A 20,276-nucleotide genomic window follows, 5' to 3' on the forward strand; every position below is an offset into this window, starting at 1 on the left:
ACCGGGTAGACACCCTAAATCTCTCTTCAGCCATCTTAAAAGGCACTTTAAACTTGTAAACTTTTTGAGCAGAAGCTTTCCCAGGAAAGTGCTTGTCACTGGAATCAGTGCTGAAGTGGCTTAGTGTGCCAAACCAGTCTCACTCTGCCCCTGAGAGTTAGCGCTGTAAGGCGGCTCAGTCCCTGCCCTTAGGCTACTCAGTCACTAGGTTACCAACTCCCGCCCGATTCTTGCTTTGCGACCCTGAGGGCGGAGCTTGCTGGGACAGGGAAGTTCTCTCCCAGTGGCTCCCTGTGGCCCACAGCCAAACACTATTAGCTCCGTCTGGCTCAGACTGGGGCCCTAGACAACAGCCAAAGTTCTCCGCACTCCCGCTCAGGCTATCCCCAAGGCAGTTCAGCTGAGTGCCAAGTCCAAAGACACCAAAACAGTTCACAGGTAAGGCCTTTCCGGTTAGCAGTCTTGCTGCTACTGTACTTACAGTTGCCGGCGGGTTTAGACCAATTGAACACACGCGAACACTTGCCAGTTTTCCACTGTTTTTGTCCTCCTCTTGGGGTCCAGAAGACTCTCACTGACTCCCTATATCCTCACAGGGATGATTATAAGCAGATCTCACCAGCCAGAGATGCCTGGAGTCCTATCTCCCCAGACTCACGGTGCCCAGATGCAAAGAAGCTGTTATTCGGCCGCCATCTTGCTCAACACTGGCTAACTCATTTTTAGAGGATGATGGCTTCAAGCTTCTCATCATCATCCACTTAAATGGTTTACTGTGACACTCACAGTGTTTTGCTTGTGCCAGGAGTTAGAGTGGAGAGACTATTTGGAGGAAGAAAATGATTTCTTAGGAAATACCATGCTGTAAATAAATTATTTTTGAACAGCTATTTAACTTATTTATTTTGATGAAAAGCAACTCTAGTTCCAATGCTTGGAGATATTTTGGGATTTCTGCTTTATGTAAAAATAACAGGACCTCATGGAACTCTTTTGCTTATTGATTTGTTATTTTTCTTTATATCCGTTTTTTTTTTTAAATGGTATACATGAGCCAGTATTTGCTGTGCATTCATCAAATGTTGATGAATAGTGTATTAATTAGGATTGGGTTGAGCTGCTAGTAAGAGAAAACAAGCAGTGGCTTAGGAAGAAAAATATATGCTTATTTCTCTCTGAGATGAAATCCTGAAGGCATGAGATCCAGGGCTTGTATGCCTGTTCTGTTTCCCCTTGGTCCTTCCAGTTCATCACTTCACTGGCCTTAGACTAGAATCCTCAACTCACACCCTCCTGTAGCATTGGTGAGGCAGGAAGAGGAAGTGCAGAGAAGAAGAGAACAAGGAGAGACACCTGTTTCTGTCTTTAAAGAGAGAGGGATGGCCATCCCTCACTGCTAGGAGACTATGAAATCAAATACTTTCATGTATACCTTTTAATGTGTGTCTATCAATGCTTATCTATACATGCACATAACACACACACACATATATATTCCATGGAGTCCTGGTTGAAGATTCTAGTAAATATCACTATGGGGCAACATATATTGGAGTACTACTAAATTCTCCTTTTCAAGCCTTTTCCATAACTGAGACATATAAACACAACAGAGGGGGGTGTAGGATAGTTCTACCCCTTAGTGCTTCAAGGGATACTTTGGAAAACACAGTAAAACTCTCAAACATACATGGAATTATCTACATGAGTGCAAAATAAGTTATTGTTTTATTTGTTCTGTGACAGTGTGAAGTCGCTAAATGTCATCAAGAGGGAAAGTACTAAGCCAATGAAAACTGTAAGCTGTTTGGTAAAATTCAGCCAGTGAGTTTTATTTTGCCAGATTGGTGTTCTGCACACCTCACTTAAATGTGTTTGTTTATATCAGGACTTGCTAGGATTATTCATCTTTAGACACACATATTGCACTCTCTCAGTTCCACATTTTGGCCATGGTAATATGTGGTTTTATTTATGGCACCTGTGATTACTTGAAAATCATATCAACATTGTTTGTTGCTACCTTGTAATCTCTTAGCACCTACGTGTCTATCTGTACATCTCTCTCACTGTCTGTCTTCATCCACACCTTGTGATACAGTGTCTTCCACAGCTAGTTCACACATTTTAGTTTCATTTGGATAAGATAGATAAAGTTTATCTACCTGTCGTGCCTGTCACTCAGGAGAAACAACCATGTAATGAGAATACACGGTCAGCACCATGGACAGCAACAGGACACTACTTGTACTAGACTGTTTATTACATCTCATTTTACAATTGCCAAAATGTGGAAATGGCCTAAATGCCCACCAATCCAGGAATGGATTAACAAGCTGTGGTATATGTATACCATGGAATACTATTCAGCTATTTAAAAAAATGGAGACTTTACATCCTTCATATTAACCTGGATGGAAGTGGAAGACATTATTCTTAGTAAAGCATCACAAGAATGGAGAAGCATGAATCCTATGTACTCAATTTTGATATGAGGACAATTAATGACAATTAAGGTCATGGGGGGAGAAGGAAAAGCAGAGAGAGGGAAGGAGGGAGAGGGGTGGGGCCTTGGTGTGTGCCACACCTTCTGGGGGCAAGACATGATTGCAGGAGGGACTTTACCTAACAAATGCAATCAGTGTAACCTGGCTTATTGTACCCTCAATGAATCCCCAACAATAAAAAAATAAAAAATAAAAAGCCAAAAATAGAAAAGAAAAAAAAAAAAAAACACTGGTATTTCTATTGGGATCAAAGTGAATTTGCAGATCATTTTAGGTGAAATCAACACAATTAACATTTATTTAAGTCTTCTTTAAAGTCTTTTGATAAAGTTTGATTTTTTTTACATTAAAAAAAAGTTTTATTTTTGTGTATAAATGTTGTGGTGTTAGCCCTGGGGTAGTAGAGACTCAAGGCAGACAGAGGGTTCAGAAGAGGAAACACTAAGGGAAAAGTCAGGAGAGACCTGTGGAGCTTCCTGCCCACTCCTTCCTTCCTTCCCTCACTCCTCCTCACAGCACACCAACCAGAAACGTTTCTCTCCTGAACTTTCTCAAACCTTAATTAATATTTAACATCCACCACTATAACCAGACCTTGGAGATTGTAATAAACTCAAGATGGCTTCTTATAATTTGTCCAGACTACCTTTCTTCAGCATTGGGCATCGTAATGGTTTTAGCTTTGTTTTCAATTCAAGTGAATGAACAAGGCGTAATTCAAATCCGTTGATATATTGGCAAGATTAAGAGGAATGCCAAGACTTCTGAATCACTGGGTGCTGTTTGTTGCTGCTCACCTCACATTCAGCTTGCTCTAATGATTCTGATTCATTCCTTCATTCTTTATATGGTGACACTATATCCAAGTTCTTATTTTGTAGATAATGAAAGTCCAGAGAAACCATGAGCTTATTAACTCAGTCACATAGATTAGTGGCAGATCTGGTCATGAGTTTTCTGGTTTCCTGACCCAGACCCACCACCGCTCTGATCTATTCTTAACACATATCCCTGTCCCCAAGATCTCCTGTTAGATTCTTTCCTTTGCTAATGGTGATCCATGGTAATGTGTGGTTGTGTGTGCTTGTTTATACTCTAAAACTGACCTAATGGAGACTTCCTATAAATTTTCCCATTTGGAAAATTCCCGACTGGAAAGCTGAAGAAACTCTGGAATAGGCATGATTTCAGAAATAAAATTCAAAAAACTTTAAAACATAACACAGTCACTTCACTCTTTATTTAATTTTTTTAATTCAATGCAGTGTCCTGGCTGCACAGTTTATTTTCCTATTTGATCCTCTGTGTTGTTGTTTTTCCACTTTCTCACTGAGGCCAAATCTGAGCACATCCACCCAGACTTCATAAGAATGCTGAGTTGTCATGCAGGACTTTTACATCACACTGGGGAGATATTAGTTGATAAAATCCACCTTGCTCAGATTTATTGCTTTAGCATATTTCATGCTAAAAATATTTTTTCTACCATCTGCTAAGATTAGCACTCTAGTGGTATAATAAATTTACTCACCATGTTTCTGTGATGTAGTTTGGAACCAACTTTATACTTTATTCGGCCTAATTGAAAATAGGATAAGATAAATGATGCACTTTGAATTTCTCTCTCAGACGTACCATTGTTCATTACTTCAACAGAGGATGAGCACATCTGATGGTAATTTTAGTGGTTCAGTAAAACAATAGTTCCCATGGCAAAAATACAGTATTAGCCATTGTCATCATCCAGTAGAGTCTTGTAAAAAATATTTAATATTGTTGTGCCCTCAAATGAAATATTGTTTTTCACTTAAATACAAAATTGCTGGCATATTTTCAAAATAGGTTATGAAAAGAAATATATTTCAGTGGAAATATGGAACTTGGTATTCATTTACATCTGAGGCTCAAACTGAAGGCCAAATTTAGAATTTGATATATTCTTGGCTTATTGGGAAATTTGGATTCCCTTCTCTTATTCAGTCTTCTACTTGGGCTTGAGTTGTTTTGACCATGTGAAAGAGAAGGAAGGATATTTAGGGTGTTTCTTTTTATGTGAGACTGTTACAGATTCATACTCTTGTGTAGTTCCTACCAACTTTGATCCTGGTCTTAACAGTTGCATTAGCCAAGAAGACACCAGTAAATCTGATGCAAGCAGAGGCTATAAAAAATGTTTGCAGATTCAGACCTGGAGCAATGTTGCCATGTTACGAAGCATGGGTTGCTGGAGACAGGTGGCCTACCTGACAGATGGTACCAACCACTGCATGGGTGAATGAGGCCATCATAGATACCCAGGCCTTGTTGAGCCACCAAATAACTATAGAATCATGAACAGCCCCTGATAAGATTAGTGGAAGAATTCTCTACCGGAGCTCAATCTCAATTGTTGGCCCATAAAATGCTGAATAAGTACAATTATTTTTATTAATATATGATTATAAAAAATTAAAATTATGATAAAATTCACATAGACTTGTTGTAATTTAAACCACAGATTCTTGGGATGATTTGTTATGCATTAATTAATCACTGATAAAATAAATACAACCCTTCTCTACTGCTAACAAATGTGGAACTTTGTGATTAGGATCAAGAGTAATAGAGACACTAAACCCTGGATTAAGCTGTAGTTATGGCTAAATGGAGGTCACTAGAAAAGCAGAAATGTAATGAAAGCTCAGAAGAACAAATGGGAACCAAATGTATTGATTATTACTCTTTACAAGCATTATGTTCCTCAGTTTCCTCGTCTGTAGGTAGGGGAGCATAAGACTACCAATCTAATGAGACCTAAATGATTGGGATAGCACCCCACAACAGGGGTGGCACAGAGATTTCTTGCAAGAAATGTAGGCTGTTATCACTCTATTGAAATAAAAATATTAACATATGCTTGGCTAAGTTGAATCAAAATCTCCTTGCAGCCCTGAAGCCAAGACACACTAAATAAGAGTGATTAGATTTTGTGGTTCAGGATTAGTTCAAGGGTGATGAGGATGTCATGGCCCAACCACAGGGAACTGGTTACAGGTTGGCCACTGGGCCCTTTCCAAAGTCCTCTATAGGTTAGTTTTAAATCAAGTTAGTAATGCAGCTGGAATAAGGTTTTATAAAGAAACTGTTTACTCCCCAAATGACCAATTAGACCAATTTCTATAGCTTCAGACAACATAAAAGAAAAATAATAAGACATATTATAATATAAGAAATACCTCTACACATTATTTTCCATAATTGATAGAAAGAGCCATCAAACAATTACTCCATTAAGTAAATTGGATTAATAAATTGTGGTATATGTACACCATGGAATATTATGCAGCCTTAAAGAAAGATGGAGACTTTACCTCTTTCATGTTTACATGGATGGAGCTGGAACATAGTCTTCTTAGTAAAGTATCTCAAGAATGGAAGAATAAGTATCCAATGTACTCAGCCCTACTATGAAACTAATTTATGGCTTTCACATGAAAACTATAACCCAGTTATAACCTAAGAATAGGGGGAAGGAAGGGGATGGGCGGAGGGAGGGTGATTGGTGGGATTACACCTGCGGTGCATCTTACAAAGGTACATGTGAAAATCAGTAAATGTAGAATATAAATGTCTTAATACAATAAAAAAAAAGTAAAATAACTGAAAAAATAAATAAAATCCTGGCATTTAAACTATTTTCTCCTCTTCACACTGACGGAATGGTGATAAGGAGATGGCAGGCGTCTGTATTTCAGGATGAGTCTCTGAGCACAGGCATATTTAGTGTGGAAAGATTTCCTCCACATGATGTTTTCAATTGCCAGAAGGTGCAGGTGTAATTTATACATCGCGATCATTGTTTGATTCATGTATGTGCAGCCCGTGTTTCAGGGAGGGAACATGTTGCTGCGATTCTCTGGCCAGAGCCTGGAGGCTCTGTCGACATGTCACAGTGCTTGATGAAGTCCTCCCTCCTTCCTTTCTTCTTCCCTTCTTCCTTTCCTTCTTTCTTCCCTCCTTCTCTCCTCCCCCTTTTCCTTCCCTTTCTTCCCACTTTCCTGCTGCCTTCTTTCTTCATTGTATGTATTCACAGCTGAGAGAGAAGGGTGGTGTAAGTTATGAGAATGTTATCATCTGCTATGCTGTTTCTTTCTCAGTCATTAAAAAGTGAGAGCAAAACCATTAGCCTTTCTGTTGCCTTTTTATTGACTCTTCAAATGGGGAGGCACATGGAGGAGCGAGATAGAAGACCAAATGCTCTTATTTGTTTGTATAAGCAGAATTATCTTGGCAGTCAATAGACTGGCCATAGGGTCCCAAAAGGCTAGGTTCAAATTCATACATAGTACATTATAGGATTCTAACACTGGACAGGCTAATTAGTGTCTCTGAGGCTCAGTTTCCCGTCTGTTACATAAGGTTAACAATCCCCACCTCAGAACGTAGTTGAGATGATTAAATGATCTCATATATGCAACATGAATGGTACATAAATACTGCTCAAAAAACACTGAGGATGTTATAATTAAACAGAATGTATTTACCCATGTCCTCTACACCACTATGACTGACTAGTGTAGCACACTGATCAGGGATAGGGTTAAAGGCCATGTTCATGCATCATCATACATGGTACTGGCTGCTGGTCACAAACCTGTGGCCACAGGTACAATCACTCTACCATCCTGATTTCACCAATCAACAGGCTGCTTTTAACCTGTAGCTGCTTTAAAATGAAAAGCAGCAGAAGCAACATGTATCATCATCATGACATGGTTAGAGAAGATGCTGAGACATGGTTAGTCAACTTGCTCTTTCTTTAACTTGTACTGTCCAATTCATAACCACTACTACATGTGGCCACTGAGGACTTGGAATACTGGAATATGGATAATCTGAATTGAAATGTGCCCTATGTGTAAAATATACCCTGAATTTTGAAGTCTTGGTGTAATATATAAATATAAAATATTATATTAATAAGTTTGTATTGATTACATGGTGAAGTGATGCTATTTGGGATATGTTAGGTTACGTAAGTTATTCAAATTAATTTTGCCTTTAAATTTTTGTAATGTGGTTACTGAAAGATTTAAAATTACAGGTGGGTCTTCATTTGCAGCTCACATTATGTTGTTATTGGACAGCACTGTTCAAAACAAAACAAATTAGATATAGAGATGAGAAATGACTTGCCCAAGATAGCTCAGCTTTTGTCACCAGAGCACAGATATGATTCCAGATTCCTTAGCTCGCACTGTTTCTCTCAACATGCAGTCTTCTCCTACTAAGAATGTTTTTTAAGACTGTAGAGTTGGGTCCCTGAAGATGTTTGTGTCCCTGCAAACTGAGATGTCTTTGGAAAACACTGCCAGCATCTCCTCTGTGACCAGCTGTGCTTTTTTTTATTATTATTATTACACTGCCTTGGAGACTGTGCTGCTGTTATCCATTTCTTTCGTCAGTTATAGAAATTGGTATTGTATCTAAAACAATTGCTGTTATTAACAGGTTAAGCTGCTGGGATGTTAAAATAAAGGCTGCCCAGCTTTAGTGCATTTTGTTGTAATCATCTCCCAGATGCCTTGTCGGAAATCAATTCAAGTTCAAAACTGGCTGGAATTGGGAGGTCAAGGCTTTGGCAGACTAAATATTTTATCTTCTGCTCATGTCTGGAGCTTTTAAAGATGTGGACTGGGGGCTCTTTTCTCATACCCCATCTGGACAAAGATGATTGGCTTTGCCATTTTGCCCAGGTTAGGACAAGGTTAAAATCAATTATAATCAATTATTAAGAGTCTTCTGTGGCTGCATTGCTTAAAAGGGTATTTTAAAAAGTTTCTCAGTTCTGAAACATGCATATCTTAGTTGCTACTGGAGATGCTGTTATTCTAGAATGTCAAATACAGATGTTATCAGCATCAAGAGTAAATACACAGAATTTCTACTTCCTATTTCCTCAATATCTATGTTTCAAGACAATGAGAAAACCCTAAAAAGGCTGAGATAATCATAGTTGCAATACCACATTGAAAAGTCTTGTTACTGTGCGGCGCCTGTGGCTCAGTTGGTAAGGCGCCAGCCCCATATACCGAGGGTGGTGGGTTCAGGCCCTGCCCAGGCTGAACTGCAACCAAAAAATAGCCAGGCGCTGTGGTGGGCACCTGTAGTCCCAGCTACTCGGGAGGCTGAGGCAAGAGAATCGCTTAAGCCCAGGAGTTGGAGGTTGCTGTGAGCTGTGTGAGGCCACGGCACTCTACTGAGGGCCATAAAGTGAGACTCTGTCTCTACAAAAAAAAAAAAAAGAAAGAAAAATCTTGTTACTTTCTTATATGTGTTAGACAAGGATAGCTATTTATAATTTGGTCACACTGTCAAATTATTTCCTAGGAATTTATTGAGATGGTCTCTGCATTTTTTTGTGTGATCATTTGCAGTATAAAATGCATGTGTAACTGCTCAAGCTAAGGTAGGTTGAAAGAATCATAGATTTCTAATTCCATAGTAATTTTGAGACAAGCCATTTACAATGAGGAAACTGAGGCTTGGAGAATTTAAATGACTTCCCCTAATTCTTACAGCTATCTAAAAGGAGAATTGTATGTATCTCCTAGTTCCAAAAATCATGTGTGATCCCTTAAACATACAAATGAATGTTTTCCTTGTATACTATAGTTTAATACATTTATAATTTTCTTCACAATGATTTGAGAAAAAAAAAACCCTATTCATACAAAATGAATATCATTCTGAACCTTGGGCCAAGATGTGAACTCAATAAACAGAATATAATTTTAATGTGTTCTCAAAAGGTCACTTAGCTTTATTCTTCATCTCATTTTCCATGAATGGAAATCTCTTGCATTTTCAGGTTTCATTGAGATCCAGAGGCTTGAGGGTTCAAAGTGCTGCCAGAAAAAATATTCCATTTTATTTGTAGTCTGCTTGGAAGGAGAACTCTAGCAAATATGCTAAAATTTTTCCATGGACACACCCATTACCAGCCATTGATTGGAGGTTGTGGCCTGCATGCTTTGCCAGGATCCCATCATTAACAAACTCTACAACATATGGAAAGCTCCGCATCTTTGTAATATATTACAAAACTGAAAACTCAATATTCCCAATGTGAGGAAGGAGAACACGTGGGAACAGAGAGGGATGGCCACACCTTCAATGTAAACACTGTTGTCTCTCTATCAGCAAAATAAAGTTCCTTCTGCTGCTCACTTTCTGTCCCCCTGCGCATGTCACCAATATAGCCAAGAAGTGCTATGTGTGAAGTGTTTTTTAAAATTAGAGGGCCACAGGCCTCAGATAACAGTTGTGTGGAAACTGGTGAGACGCTACGCCATGGTGGGTACGAGCACAGCTTGGGTCCAGCCCGACCTGGGTCTATTTCTGGCGGTTTGGTTGTGGACAGATTGCTCGCATTCTTTGGCTTCCGATTCTTCTTGTGGAAAATGGGGGTTGTAATTATGCTTACCTCCTGGCATTGTTTGAAGATTAAATGGGAAAATGTCTGTGAAAGACTTATCCAAAAGCTTAATAAATCTTAACTATAATAATGATGACAAACAATAATTATTATCATTCATAATGGAGGCAGCACCAGCAGCAGCCACAGTCATGAGATGCATTTTTTCCTGTTTATAACTTTATATGATTATCTGTCGGATGTACACATATGGGATAGTATTGCTTTAACGTCTGTTCAGATCATAAGTTCTGGATGAATTTTTCACTTTGGTTTATTTCACAGCAACATGATTCCTATGACTCACCCTTCAAACTTTTCTTTGTGTTGGAAGACCACGTTGTTCATTTGGATCATTGGTTTGATTCTAAGAACAGTTTATTCACTCTGTGTGCAGAGAAAGCCTGATTCTGATTTTCCAAGGGCTAATTAACTGGTCAACATTTTTACTCTTTCTTTCTGCAATTGATCTAAGTGTAGCACAGAGTCTTAGAACAAGCTTTCAAAACCTTTGAAATCCAACTACCTTAGCTTGAGCAGTTACATGTGCAGTATAATGCCATGGTTAGAAGATGTGGAGGGGCTGTGGAATAGGATGGACTAGGGAGTCCTGCTCCTTACTGGCTGAGCCTCTCACCCTTCATCTCTAAAGTGGAGAGAGTGATACTGCCTAATACCATTTCGGGTGTTACGATTAATACAGTATAAGCAAAACTCTTAGCCCACTGCTTAATGCATGATAAATGCTTCTTAACTAGAAACTACTATTTATATTTTTATTTTGTATATTTATACACTGCATGAAGTATGATATTTATTTCAGGTCAGTGAATAAACATTTAAATTATATCTTCTCATAGTGTCAATCCACACATAGTGATTTATTGGTAACTTATGTGTCCTAGACACTGCTATCCCTGAGGTTAAAATGATGAGCAAGAGAGACATCTTCAAGAAAGATGTGGCTCACACCTGTAATCTTAGCAGTCTGGGAGGCTGGGGAGGGAGAATTGCTTGAGGCCAGGAGTCTGAGACTAGTCTGAGCAAGAGCAAGACCTCACGACTAAAGAAAAAAGAAAAGATAAAAAAGTTAGCTGGGCGTGTGCTTGAAGTGCCAGCGACTGGGGAGGCCAAGGCAAGAGGATGACTTAAGTCCAGGAGTTTGGGGATGCTGTGAGCTATGATGAAGTCTCTGCCTTCATGCCAGGCAATAGAGTGAGACTCTATCTTGAATGAATGAATGAATGTATGAATAGACAGAAAAGCAATAATGGGGGCTGGGGAGTATGGTAAGAGGAAGGATAAACAAGGAATTTCAGTAAATTACATGATAACTTCATTGCCTGCTAATTCCTGTTAACAGCGTGGTCTCTGCTGTGGCCCATCTCCCTGTAGCTCTCAGTTCAGAAGACCAGGCTTTGTTATGTGTGGCTTTCATGTACAGATGCTTTGCTTTGGAGTTGTTCAAACCTTTGCCCTTTGTTTACATAGCTCCTCCATGCAAACATCTCAAGCACTTAAACTTGGCTCAGAAACCTAGCATGTAACTTCCTACCTGAGAAGAGGAACTAAAAATGTACTCTACCTGCTAGAGTGTCAGCACAGTGGCAGATAAAAAGCTTGCAAGAAAACTAACCTCCATTTTCAAAGGTACCCTGTGATGTCCTGTCCTTTATTTTCCCGTGTCTGGGAATATTTTCTTCCTAATTGGCTTTGCATCTGATGAGATGAACATTGAACATTTGCAGTATGTTTGTCGTCTGTTGCCAATTACAAACTACCAATCTTCAGCAGGGCCTGCCATCTTTGCATTCAGCACCAGCCTTTCCCCATTCTATTTGGATCTACTGGCTTAGTACCAGACATGGAAGCGTTCGAAGAAGTAAAGGAGAATAAATAATCCTGTTTAGTTTTCTTGGAGCAGAAAGTGTTTTGGAAGAATGAGTACCCAGAGGTCCCCTATTTCCTTTACCTTTGTGAAAGAAACACCCTATGCTTTAAATAATGATTCATGTGGTATGCACCATATCCAAAGAGTAAACGCAGAGATGAAAGCTTCTATTTATTCTGTACAGTGAAAATAGAAATCTGGAAACAGCATCTGCTTCTCATTTAAATGTATTTTTTTCTAATTATTTAGATGTATAGAGGCATCAAGCCAGGTTTCAATCAACAAGAAAGGTCTTGAGCTATCTAAACAAAATCTCATGCCTGGAGCCCCTGGTCATAACACTCAGAATGGCTTAAAGCCCTCAGCATGGCTTTGAATGCAGAGTAGTTAGTTGTAAAGCCTGGGTCATGAGCAAAGATATAATTTGTGTTTCTAAAATCAAGTCTGAATGTATAGAGAAATATTGCTGATAGTTCCTGACACCTAATAACACGTGGTAATTTACCTTCATTCAGAGTCAGCCTACCTTTGAAGAATAAACCTTAGAATCCCGATTTCTGTCTCTTGTTTTTAACGGAGAAGAATAAAGACTGGTGCTTGGGATGATTTGATTATATGGATTAATTATTAGAAGCTTGGAAGAAAGAAAAGTGCCTTGAGTATCAACTGATATGTATAACTACAGCTCCCCTAATTCCGTGACTCGCGAAATGGGAGTTTCATGTAAAGAAAGTGGTTTTTCAGAAACTCTGAAGCTATTCACAGTTACACACAGGTGAATACATCTACTCATTTAGGAAAGAAAGGAATTGGGCATTTTGCAGATAAGAGCGCTAAGAATCAACAAGCCTTCTCAACAGCTGGACGTAGGAGCCCAGCCGGTGAGGTGAATCTGTGGCTTCCAGAGGGGTCTGCTCTGCACAGATGATCCCATGGTCAAGATGAAGATAGAAGCGGAGGAGGAAAAGCTAGGGCTGGCCCAGATTCATTCAGATGGTGTTTTGCCAGGCAATGTTAGAAATGGAAGCTACCCCTTCGTTTTGGGTTAACCCCTTCCTTCTGTGAAGACGAGGCTTCTAGTGTCCTAATTTTTAAAATTCTATTCTTAGGTGCTACTCTGCCCAGTTATAGCCTCAGACTGACATAAAAGAAGTTGATGTCTTGTCTCCTAATTAGTCTTCATACCAATCTCTAGCTGATTAAAACAAGAGGCTGAAAGAATGTTGGTTTGGGAAAAATCATGTCTTCAATTGCTTTTCAGAGAGTTTTCAGTTTATTCTTCAGATGTAAATAGAAAAATTGTATTTAAGATTCACTCTCCCTCTGGTTTGCCCACCATACCTATTTTAGTCCTGCTTCACTAGCTCTCCATGCTACTGCACTTATGACCTTCTCTGATATATGATAATTGAATTTAGAGCAAGAGTTTACATTTTTATACTTTTTTATGATTTATAACCTGCCTAATTTCAAAAAGGATTTGAGGCAGCAAGAGTAAATGGCACTGGGAGTTACATGGATATTTTTACTCTGCATTTGGCCCATATTCTTTTAGGCTGCATACATTTCCATAACTCTGAACAAGGATCATATTCGGATGACCTTTTGTCCAGGGTAGAATTCACAGAATTGCAGAAGGTGGAAAATGAATTCTTCAGTATTTACAAAATCACCAGGGGCTATATGAATTAATTAAATATTTCTACCTAGTCTCTGTAATGGTTCTACTAATTATATTGTTTTATACTTAAGATATGTTTCCTGTTTTGGGGAAGCAGGGCAGGTGAAGGTTTAAAATACCTCTTGGATTGCTGTGTGACTTTGGGAAAATCACTGATTACTCTGAGCTCTCGATTCCACCTCTGCTAAATGGAGATAATAAACCAATAGCATGTTTATTATGGAATTGTTACAAGGATCAAATGAGATAATGTACCTGCAAAAGGTTAGAAAACAAACCTCACTGTGTATTATGCAGTCAGTGCAGGTAAAATGCTTTATTTACTTCAATCTCAGCTTCATATGGGGAAGGAGACCAGGCTCTAGCTCTCTGGGATGCTCTAGGAAAAGTACTTCATTGTGTTTGGGCTTTATTTATTGAATGCATTTGAATGAGTGATCATTCTAAGAGCAAAGAGTCATTCAATTTGATTTCACAATGGGGTGATGGGTGAGGCTAGAAACTATGTTCTCAAATGCATTATACAGAACACAGGATGCAAAAAACACTTTTTAAAAGTGACTCATCTTTAATATCTCATAGCAGTTCTGAAATACTTCATTCATTCATTTTTATAGCAAACTCTTAATTGAGAATGTCATAAACTGCTTTGCAGAGAGAGGCAATCACGACCTGAAAAAATAAGCAGAGCAATTTACAAATAGGCTTTTGTCTGGCTGGAGGTTTTAGCTTATTCAGGATTCGCCTTTAGTTATTTTAGCAACACATGCTCCCTTTCCCCCACCCCACTGGCAGTATGTATTTTGAGCGCCCGATATATGCTGGGAATGAGAAACAGTTTCTCCCATGTTGCTTTCTCCTGGTCCACATTACAAAGTCCTTCTGGCCCTTTTATCTTCCAAATCAAGGACTACTACTTTCATCCTTCAAGGCCCCGCTCACCTTATTTATTGTTCAAATTGTTTCCCATGTGGTGCTATATTGTGAATGAACGAGAATTAGGCTCACTTCCAGCCCCTTTTCCGTGAAACCATCTTGATCCAAGTCCAAAATGAGCTCCTTCTTAATTTCTTTACAATTTATAATCTAGAGAATTTGGCACTTAAAAAAGATATTCTTTCCAAAAGCATCTGGTCCTTTCTTTTCCCCACCCCAACTATAGTACAAGCTGACCGAGGAGAGCTGACTTCTAGTGACATGAACTAGGATGAAATCCTAGTACTGCCATTTACTAGTTGTGGCCCCTGGGCTCCTGGGGATGATGATAATAATTACTTCCTCCAGTTTTTGAAGGGACAAAAGAGGCAGCTTATATGAAGCATAAAGCACATTATATAAGCTCATCAAATTCTTGTTCCGAGATTAATTACTGATTCCTTTCTAGGCAAAGCTTTCTCTGTAAGGAAAGGAGGGAGGGGAGGGATTCTTTCTTTTTCTTTTTTGTAACCAGGGACATATATCCCCATTTTTTGTCCCCCAAACTTCTTCCCTCATCAACTATTGAAGATTCTGTGAATTTTCACTGAAGGTCAGACTTTCAGCTTAGGCAAATGTTCATTGCTCTGGAATCGTCTAATTGACCTCAGCTGAGCTCCTACTGTGCGCCAGATAGACACAATCAAGAAAATATCTTTTAACTTCTGTCATCCCTGCCTGCAGATTTGCAAAACACTTTTTTATGCCATGGGATTATATAGTACTTCATCCTCCCTGGCATCTTAAAATTTAAGCTTGGGAGGAAGGAAGAAAGTATCTATAGAGAAAACCCAGTGGGTTATAGCATAGAAGGTATATTTCAACAGGCTCAACCCCTCAGATACTGTGTGCAAGGCAGCAGCCAGACCCAACTCATGCCATCCTGTTACCATTAGAGTTACATTAACTTGTTTTTGTACACAAGTGACTATGCCTTCCTTCATATGAGCCCCTTTGCCTTTATTTTATTAGATGTGGATCCAGTTAAACTCATGGTTTCCAGTTTCTTCCATTTTAGTTTCCACATGCAATCCACTTAATCATAAAAACAGTGATTCGGAAGCAATATTTTGCTAATCTAACAGTATTAACAGACTGCTACCAAAGATTTTTGACTAAGTTATCATTGTAGAGGCCAGAGCACTCACAGTTTTCTAACTAGGATAAAGTAGCATATTTAGACTTAAAAGACTAGAACAAAGATGGAAGGACATTGCCCTTGATAATATCAAAAACTCAGAAATTTTCCATCTCTTCCCACATGTAGTAAAAGATAGCCAACAGATTATTATTGACTCTGGTAGTTCCATAGAATTTTCAAGTTGAAAGAGACTGTCCAGTCCCTTGATCCTCGAGCTCTGGTCCATGGGTCCACATCTCAGGTCCACCCTAGACTTACTTAATCCAATTCTGTATCTTGACAAAACATCCAGATGATTTTTAAGCCGCTTAACCGTTTTGAAGTGTTGCACCAATTCAACTCCACCTCTGTCTTCCTTTGAACTTTGATATGAGAACATTCAAACTCAGGGATGAGTTTGAACATTAGCTTCTCAGCCTCCTGGCACCAGGGTTGCCGGTCTCTCCTGTGCTCAGGGTCTGCTGGGCAGCTTCCTGGCTCAGGATGGATGTAAGTGGCTATTGCCCTGTTGCTTATTATAACTCTGAACTTGTCTTGCCTTACTTTGCTGGTTGATGTTTGGTGGTCCAGGAAAGTAGACTACAAGATTAGAGAATGCCTTTTTTTAATCCCCATTTGTCTGTGTGTAAGGCCATTTGCCTTATCATCCTATACAGCATAAAGCCTAAAATAAGAGTGCAACCTTAATGAGACCAGAACCCTTTTGTTGTCTTTAACTTTCTATGTTTGTCAGCATTTATGATAGGAATTTTACCATCTGACATCCTTTCCTTAATGCACAGCTCACAACTGTGTAGTGCACTTCCATTTGTACAAGGAGGATAGAAAAGGCTGAGCCAAGCCCTGTTAACAAAACAGTCCCCTGAAGGGCTATAATAATGCTCAGTGGTAATATCATCCCTCTGCATTTTATCTTGTACATGAAATCTGGACTAATTATCATTTTCTCATGCAGTACAGTTTAGACCATTGTGTTTTTGTGTCCCTGCCTAGTTCATTAAGCAGGGCTTTACAGCTCCTCCAGTAACAGGATTGCTATTGACACTTTCATTAGACCCATAATTCAAATGCTCGTCTGCCTTCCAAATGGAAGCCTCTGAGTCCAGAACCACAATCTGGCCACCGACCGTATGTTGGCTTTTAGAACTGTCATAAACTCATCATCACATTCAAGTTCTTGAAGGGTCAAAATCTGCTTTCTTGGTGAACTGTCTTCATCCAACAAACAGTCAACATGCTCTCCAAGAATAGTCAGCCAAGTTTTCTCTGTGCACTCTGAAAGCTCTTCCAGACAGTTCTCAGTGTAGTGTGACTACAGCACAAATAATAAGTATCTGTATTTAAATATTAATTCCCTGCCTTGTTCATTAATTCATTTATTCTATTATTTTTTCCATTTAATACCTATATGCCAAATATTATGGCAGATTTTGTAGTGATATAAAGACGAATAACATGGTCTCTGCCTTGGAGCATCTTATAGTCTAGTAGACCTGTGTGTAAGTAACTAACCAATTAAGTATAATGTGAAAATGTTCACCCCTAAGTTGCCAGCAGTAGGAATGGCTATTATTATAGATCCCTGGGCTCTAACTAATGCGTATTATCAACATTTTTTTTTTATTTGCCAGTGGTTCAAACGTAAATAATCTGTATTGAATTAAGTAGATTTCCATATGTGTGTGTGTGTGTGTGTGTGTATGTGTGTGTATAATGTATCATAGAATAGAACCTAAGAAACAGATGAAGTAGAGTTCCCAGAAACAATTCTGATAGGCAGTAGAGAGAAGGTGGGCTCGATCAGAGACACCAATTGCTTCAGTGGTCCTGAAAAGTAGTTTTTGAGTTATTCATAGTGTTTTATTTCTCTCACTAAAGAGGTTCATTGAAAATATTTGATTTAATTTATAATAAAATTTTTAAGGAGTTCCTATTAGACATCAAACATTATCTGCCTTTAATTTTTGCAGAAATAAATATCTTGGGCCTTCGAGAAGAAGCAGGAAATCTGAGCAGATCTATGGGGCATCAGTGTGCAACTGAAGATTTTATCCTTTACAGAATGCTTTTAGCTATTTAAATGAATTTCAATGTACAGTTAGACAGGTTTGGTTCAAAATACAACTACTTGGGTTTGCTTTTGCTTTAGGGCCACAAAGAAATACATTTGGTTTGGGGTAGTTTCATCTTCCTGATATCTATGCTTTTAAAGAGTAAAGAAAGAGAAGAAGAAATGGAAAGACACAAATATCGTTTGTGCCACTTATTCACTTTTGTGGGCCTTGAGCTTACCTGAGCACATGCCATGGATTACCTACTTCATTTAGTTTCTTCCAACCAAACCCACGTCTGGGTTCCTGAAACAGAAAGGTCCTCTGCTGGAATCGATTCAGATCATTAAGCAGAAGAAGGATGTGAGCCTGGACTCTACTGCTGATGGGGGTAATGTGGCTTCATTTTACAGTAATACCGCCGTGCTATTGAAAAATGACTTCGGCATTCTTTTCAGTGCATTTCATTCTACCTCGTGCGCCTTCATAAACATGTCCAATCGCGTGATGGAGGTCAATGACAGTGTAAGGCTTAGAAATTGTTGCTTGGAAATCACACTCACTTAAATACCTGAATCTGTCCGTCAGCGGTGCCATAGCTTATTCCAAACCTGTGCAGACGAGTGATTTGCAATCTCCTTGCTTTTCATTTCAAGTAGCATCACTCACTTTAAGCCAGATATTCAGGCCTCTTCAGAAGCCTCCGGGGTGAAGGACAAGGAAGAAGAAGCTTATCGAATCTTTCACAACTGCGGCCGGCTTCGTCTACTCCTGCATCGAACTCAGTGCATCTTTCTTTGGTATTTTATTTTAAAATCACACAGTCTTCCTTTTATGTGACAAATAATAGGGATTTTGCCACATAATTTCCCATTCCAGATGGCTGCTTTGTGGTTCTATATATTTAATTAATCTCTATTCAGGTTGAAGTCTGGGCCAGAGTGTCTGAAACAGAAGAAGAGGATGTAATGTTTATTTTTTCTAGTCCTTTGACTTAATCTTCTCTCCTCTGTTGTAAACTCAGGTTGCATAACTACATTCTGTTTTTTCTTTTCTTTTTCACTTACAGGGAGTTACCAATTTGGGCTTCTTCCAGGAGCTGAAAACCGATTACAAATACGAAACAGATTTTACTACTGGACTTGAACTCCATGTTAAAGAAAAAAAAAAAAGCTTCTCAAAATAATTGAAAAAGATCTTCACCAAAGAGTAGCTGCAATGTGAATGGTAGGATATCAAGGAAGTAAATGGTAAATATTGAATGAAAACAGCTTTGCTTCATGGCCAGACATACAGAAAAATATCCTTCTAGGCTTAAGGCAGCATTTCTCCTCAGGTGAAGGTCAGAGGATGGAGGATCTTTACTTATCAACAAAAATATAAAATGACCCAGGCTCTTTGATCCCTCAGCCTATCTGTCCAACTATTAATTACTGAAATGTTGCAGAATACTGGATTCTTTATTTAAAAAACATCAGTTGGAGAAGCAGGCTTGCTTAGTAAAGGAAATGTCTTCCACAAAAACACCTGTGGGGTTATTTGACAATTTCTGATGCTTCAGAAATTTTGGTGCACCACCATCTTGAAAACCTATTTCTGGATGACAAGGTATCAGTTAAGGGGCAAAAGGCCATAAAGCTCTTACACCCTATTCATCTTGATGTTGGAAAAAAATAAAGAAAATGACACTATATAGATGGTTATACATGCAGTGGTCTCAGTCTTTTCTTTCTTCTGACCTATTAATTCTCTGGCTTCATCTCTTCTGTTTTGTCTGGAAGGGTCTTTGAGTTGCCAAATTCATTCCTGGGGAATGAAATGGAATGTAAAGAATGGGGAAAGGATAGAAGGGACAAAAGCCATGGTGACCTACTCTCATGAGGAAAGCAGAGAGCCTGTAATACAACAATGAATACAGCATTCAGACCCACAGAGCAAAAAGGCAGAAGGTGGTGGTGGTGGGAATTCCGAGGTGTGAATGTGGAGAGACTCCCAGAGGTGAGGATGTGGCATGAGAATTCTGGGCAGTGGGGGCAGTGATCTGGGAGACCTGATGGAGACTGCACGTGGATTGATGAGTGAACTCGTGACTTCACAGAGTGAGTTATTCAGAGAGAAAGGGTATTAGAAATCAAGAGAGAAGATGAGAAGCATTAATAGTATTTGTCACGACCTGTGTTCTTCCTCTCCTTCATTCATCAATGAATGACTAAAGGATAGAATTCCCCGATTTTAAATGAAATGTCAGTTCACGTCTGAACACATGGGTGCAGCCTTTGATAAGGTTTTACCCACAAAGTAAGTATCTCACTGGGTACTCTGGCAATGGGATTCTTTTTGAAACAAATCCTATCATCTTCTCGGTGTCCAAGCCTGTGCTTGACCACTAGTTTTCCAGTTCTCTCATATGGCCTACTTTATAAAGTGCAGATGTAACGAGTGGCTTTTCTGAGCTTTAGCCTTAGAAGAACCACTAAATAGTTGTATCACCCAAGTCATTCATCTAAGGTCATGATATGTACTAGTTATTAACATGGGATAGGGAGTCACAGACTTTGCACAAATTATATAACT

At 39.0% G+C, this 20,276-nt stretch overlaps 1 long non-coding RNA gene across 1 annotated transcript in view; it reads left to right on the forward strand.

The window, feature by feature from the left end:
* Positions 1-19,375, forward strand: part of LOC128583894 (uncharacterized) — a 432,742-nt gene extending 413,367 nt beyond the window's left edge. The window contains exon 3 of the long non-coding RNA XR_008379579.1: positions 18,772-19,375. This is a non-coding gene — a long non-coding RNA (uncharacterized LOC128583894). The remainder of the gene's footprint in view (positions 1-18,771) is intronic.
* Positions 19,376-20,276: the final 901 nt, after the last annotated feature.

The sequence above is a fragment of the Nycticebus coucang genome, chromosome 4 (genome assembly GCF_027406575.1).
Source record: "Nycticebus coucang isolate mNycCou1 chromosome 4, mNycCou1.pri, whole genome shotgun sequence".
Taxonomy (NCBI): Eukaryota; Metazoa; Chordata; class Mammalia; order Primates; family Lorisidae; genus Nycticebus; species Nycticebus coucang.